Below are 6265 nucleotides of genomic sequence, written 5' to 3' on the forward strand. Positions count from 1 at the left end.
GTTTCAGATAAAAGGGGTTTGAAAGAAGAGTTGCAAAATTGAAGCCTTTGACTTAAATATCTCATACAGTGCTTGCAAAATTGTCCCAACATTTTTATGTTAGTTTCTTGCTGCAAATGGATGAACTATGTGCTCTACTAACCATCTCTCAAAATAAAGTCCATCCTGTGACCTAGCTTAGTTTTATTTCCAGTCACAAGGTGCTTCCAGATCTCAAGTTGCCATGCATAGAGACTAAAGTTCCATAAGGTTGCAAAAATACACCAGAAATCTTCAGCAAGTATTCTACCGTTACCAATATTACTCGTGTATTTTTAAATTACGAGGATATAGAACACAGATCAACAGCACCTGTAATGGACTGGACGTTTCCATACACTCCCACCACCCTGCAAATGAAACACTGCATTTGTCTCTTCTGAAGTTTTGAAAAATAATACCAACTTCTGAAGCCCAGATCCCCATTCCTTCTAGAACATATCCTAAAAACTATCTATCTTTTCCAAAACAATCCCAATTTCCATAGAACATGTATTCAAAAATGTATTCCCCCCAAGAAATCAGGTACATAATTTACTATCTTGGATTTTCTATACTTTGTTTAGATTCACATGTTTTTAAAAAAAAATGCATGAACATACATTTCCACCCAGTAAAGTCAACATTAGTCCAGGAATCACAAGAATTCCAGAATGCAGAAAAGGCCCACGGTGAATGTGATAGTTACCTCCCCCATTACAAAAACTGTTCTACTTTTGGGGATAAATGGACCAGCAAGTCATAAAAAGTCAACATCAGTTTTTTTTATTTCAGCTCTAAACTAAATTCCTCTCCAGTATCAGAAATTGAGAAGCTCCTACAGATCCAGCACATCCATGTGTGGCAGATACTCTTATGAATAAAACAGTTAGCAAGTAATTAATCAAATTCTTAAGATAATTTGCAAGATCCTGCAAAATTTTGGGTTCTCTTCAAGTAAACCAGGCCTTCCCTTTTGAATGGCACCAATACAAAACCCTTTCACGCTTTGATTGAAGATTTGGTAGTTCTCCAATGCGACATTCAGTAAGTCCTGGTCATCACATTGAAACTGGAGAAATCTCTTCAAAATGTCTACCTTTAAGCATAACCATTGAGAAAAACCACCATGGATTCATAATACAGCATTTGAATTTCAAACTGGAAGGTACTATGAGCAATTAAGCCCAGTTTGCTCTGGGAAATTGCCCACAGGATTTTCTCCAACCAACAGAGGAGTAGGAAATGCCAGAAGTTTACAACTATTCATACACTGCAGTTTCAATATCTATGCAACCATAGTTGTACTTCAAAAAGGAACTGAATAGATACAAGACCAGAGCACATCTCCCAGCTCCACATTCTACTACCAACAGCTCTCCCCTCCACTCAGGAAGAAAACTGCAAGCTATTAACAAACAAACTTCCAGTTCAGAAGCAACCTCTCTACATTTATGCTAAAAAGGACACCACAATATGGCAGTCTCAACATAGGCAATATTTTTGTCTAAACATCTTCTTCATTGTTCCTTGATACCTTTTTCTTCCAGTGATCAAGAATCGTCATATATGAAGTCCATTTTCTCTTCAGCACATTTTGAAATACAACACACTTATTTTGCTTTTTGCTGATTCAATTCAATGTCCAAGATCTTATATTTAATGGTCATCTTATAGTCATGATCCAGCTCATTTTAATTTCTGACACACACATACTGCTGCCAGTTTAACAACAATAATGCCTGGTGGATGTATGGGTAAAATAAAAATCTCAATCAATGATGATTATAGTACTTTTAAAAAAGGTTCACTTTAAATTCAACCAACCCCTGGAAGCAGTACCACAATGCTCTCAAATTTCTGCAGACCTCAGCTTAATTGCAGCCGAACTACAGCAGGAACAGATCTTAAAAATAATTAAGCTCAACAAATGAGGTTCTCAGAATGCAGCATATCTAATCCTAGAGATCCTTCAATACTAAAGGCTTCTCTGTCCTTGAGGTTTCATAAGATACATCAAAAGACTACCACGTTCTGAATTGTCCCTTTTAGTCCATCTTTCCATATCACTGACAGGATCTGCCTTCAGAGAAGAATGAATTTCACATTTCCAACAAATGTCAAATGCTTTTGAAATCATCCAACACAATGCTTAAAAGATTTAGCATTTAGCCACAGGAACAGATCACCAGAACCTAGAGTCACAACTAAATCAAATTGGAAAGGAGTTTTAAAAAAAATCTCTCCCTTACCAAGGTATCTCATTCTCCTCCAGAATTCAGGGCTGAGGCAGTTTCATTCTCCACCATTTTCTGTTTTTTTTGAAGGACAATGACATGGGCCTACCTGAATGCAAGAGCTCACAAGAGGGATCTCTGGCGCTTCCAGTGGCAGAAACATCTAAAGACTAAGCAGCCGTTCTTCCTTCACACAACTCACTCCCTAGAGCGGGCTTTAAAAAAAAATGGCTTCACACCAGGCTGAAGGAGTCGTCATTCCTCTGGACCCTCATGGGGAGGGAGGGGGTTCTCCTCAACACACTCAACAACAACAAAAACCTGACGTTTCAAGCCAAAGAGAGGTAGACCTTCAAGGGGAGAGGGAAGCCACGCGGGTCTGGGCAGATTTAGGAGAGGAAAGAACCTAAGAGAAGGGGGGGGAGGTGGCCTATGAGGAAGTGCAATGGTTCCCAGCGCTGGCCGTTGTTGCCGCTGCCTTTGTGTCTGGACTTGGACCAGCTGCACAGCAACTAGGGAGCTTTAATGGAAAGAGAGAGAGAGAGACGGGACTGCTCCTCCTGTCCCTCAAAATAAAAACCAAATTTTTTTTTTAAAAGCCCCCCCCCCTCACCACCGTTACAATGGCTTCTCCGCCAGCTTAAAGAGAGAGAGAAGCACTTTCCTTTCTCAACTCAGAGAGAAAGCCACGAGAAACATTCAAAAAAACAAAGAAACAAAGAGAATAATCACCTCTTGCACCAGCACAATGTCTTGAGAGAGCCTCCCTCTTCCTGAAAACCACAAGATCCATGCAAGGAGAAGAGGAAATAATGACAATGTAGGTGCTTGAAGAGATCTGACTATGGCTCCGCGCCTGCCAGCAACGCTCCTAGTCCTGTCCTAGTCCTCCAGAGCTGCCTTCCTCTCTCTCCATGCACAAGCCACCACCAAAGAAGGGAAGAAATGGAGAGACAGAGAAAGAGGCACACTTATAGTTATTTATATATATATATATGCAAGCCCGGCTCTAAGTAATTAATCAATGAGAACTTTGAGGAGCAATATTATCCCCGACGGGATTCACTTACACACAAGGAGGAGGATGTCCTTCTCACTTCCCCCGTTGCGAGCTCAACGCTTCTCGCCTCTTTCTCTTTCTCTCTCTCTCTCTCGCTGGCTCTCAGTTGAAAGTTCCTCCTCATGTGTTGTTGTATGCAAGGGATCTAGAGAATCGCCATCTTCCCGCTGCTTTGCTGCTAACTGCAGATGACCTGATCTGTGACGGGCACTACCAGAAGAAGAAAGGGAAAGGGAGAAGAGAAAGAGAGAGAGAGAGAAAAGTTGATGACAAAGCGCCAGTGGGTGGGAGGGGGGGTTAAAGAGTTGAGCAGACCAGCCACAGGGGGGAGAAGGACAAGGGTTCCTCAGGCAATGTGCCAATCTAACAGGTGCCAGGGGCAATCATTTTAACCCAATTGGGAGGGGAGGGGGGTGAGCATCACACACATAACTAATAGCTAGGGAGAAGAATAAAAGTTTGCATCTCCACCAGTGATAATTGATTCATGCCAGTAAATAGCAAGCTCAGGGACTGTTGAATCTTTGGAAGATCCTCTTGCCACCTTTTGTTTTAAAAAGAAAATGAACAAAAAAATATCTGGGCAATCTGAAAAGTTCTTTGCAGGTCTAAATGTGACTTTTTCTTTTAAAATAAAACTTCTGCTGAGACACTGTTTTTTATCCCTTCCCTTCTGGTGAAGTGAACTAGTCTGTGACGTAAGTCGCTGCCCAAAGAGATAAATTGAGGAGGTCCTGTCCAACTCTGGTATTTTTCTAGCTAAAACTGTCTTGGACATCTAGCTTCACCCCGCCACCCCCCAACCTCCCCCTAGGCTGGATCGCGCGGTAAAAGGCTGAGTGGAGGGGAGTAGCTTGATAGCATGAATCATAAGCACGAGTAAACAAGAGGAGAGTTGCACTGTGCGTAGCAGCACTCGGGCTTGACGTTGCTGGTATCTAGCTATCTGCTGCGGGTAGTGAGTTGCAAAGCAACAGACCTTAAGGCAGGCAGCCTGTGATCTAAAAACCAGGAGGAGGAGGGGGGATCATGCAGAAAGATTTCAGAGCTTGGAAGCTATGCAGCTCAGATTAATCTGAAATTACTGGAGGAAAGCACAGGAAAATAATAAATCTTCAAATGGTGCATCACACAAAATTCCATCGGACAATAATGACAATTCTTCAGAGCCCATTTCTCTCTTTTCCATTATGTTTTATCTTTTTCGTTTGCCTTGCCTAAGAAATACGTTAAGTTTTTATTTTTTTCAAATTTAGATTTGATGTGTCTGAGGTAGGAAACCATACCCTGCACAAAATAATCTGTACATTGCTTCCCTTCAAAAATGAGAAAAATCGAGATAAATCACCACCCCCCCCACACACACACACACACATATGCACACACACATAAACACACACATATATACACACACATGTACACACAAACATATACACACACATCTACACATGCACGTGTATATACACATATGCAAACATACACATGTACATGCACACACATACATATATACACATACACACACATGTACACATTTACACATAAACATGTACACATATACAAACATACACATGTGCAAACATATATATATATACACACATGTACACACATACATACACATATACAATCATATAAACACATGTACACATACATATACACATATATACACACACATGCAAACACATACACATGCACATGTATACACACATATGCAAATGCACACACATGTACATGCACACACATATGCATGCACATATACACACACACAAATATGCACCCACATGTACACATACAAATACACATATATACACATATGTGCTAACACACACACATACACACATATATACAAACATATATACACACACATACACACATGTACAAACACATATACTCACACATATATACACATATACACACGCATATACACACATATATACAACCATATATACACACACATACACACACACATACACACACATATATACACACATGTATATTAAAACACATACACACATATACACACATCCATATATCTTCTTCTTAGGGAATCCCTCGGAACCGAGGATGACTTGCTTCCACATTAAAAATGCGTTCTCAGGTGACTGATGAGTCCAATGCGGGACCTACAGTCTCTGTCACAGGTAGGGCAGACGGTGGTTGAAGGGGTGGGTGGGTGGGGTGCTTGGGTTGATGTGTGCTCCTTGCGCTGCTTGCGCTTGGCTTCCGCTTGCTCCCGGCGAAGAAACTCGAGGTGTTCGGTGCCTTCCCGGATGCTTCTCCTCCACTTTGTGCGGTCTTGGGCCAGGGATTCCCAGGTGTCAGTGGGGATGTTGCACTTTTTTAAGGAGGCTTTGAAGGTATCCTTGAAGTGTTTCCTCTGCCCACCTGGGGCTTTCTTGCCATTTCGGAGCTCCAAGAAGAGCGCTTGTTTTGCGAGTCTCGTATCGGACATGCAGACGATGTGACCCGTCCATCAGATATACACACACAAACACACACACATACACACATACCTATACACACATATATACACACATTCAAACACATATATACACAGACATATATACGCACACATATAAACACATAGATACACACATACACACGTAAACACACATATATGCACACACATACACACAAATATATACACACATACACACCACACACATATACACACATTCAAACACATATATACACAAACATATATACACACACACATACACACACATATACACACACATATATACACATACGCACACATATATACACATACGCACACATATATATATATATATACACATACATACACACACGTATACACACACATACACAGAATCATATATACACACACATCCATATATACACACATATACACACAACAATATATACACACATACACACACATATATACAGACAGACACACATACCTATACACACATAGATACACACATATTAA

The 6265-nt window shown here is 40.8% G+C and overlaps 1 protein-coding gene across 8 annotated transcripts in view; it reads right to left on the minus strand.

Annotated features, from left to right (window-relative positions):
- The window catches only part of znf462 (zinc finger protein 462), a 109493-nt gene extending 105719 nt beyond the window's left edge, over window positions 1-3774 (minus strand). For 2 of the 8 annotated variants that reach the window (XM_085991954.1, XM_085991943.1), the window contains exon 1: window positions 3326-3631. The gene's annotated coding sequence lies outside the window, so the exon portion shown is untranslated. The other 6 variants (XM_085991933.1, XM_085991898.1, XM_085991907.1 and 3 more) reach the window with 5 other exon arrangements.
- Window positions 3775-6265: the final 2491 nt, after the last annotated feature.

The sequence above is a fragment of the Somniosus microcephalus genome, chromosome 1 (genome assembly GCF_052327205.1).
Source record: "Somniosus microcephalus isolate GS21.2 chromosome 1, FLI_Smic_1.0, whole genome shotgun sequence".
NCBI classification, from domain to species: domain Eukaryota; kingdom Metazoa; phylum Chordata; class Chondrichthyes; order Squaliformes; family Somniosidae; genus Somniosus; species Somniosus microcephalus.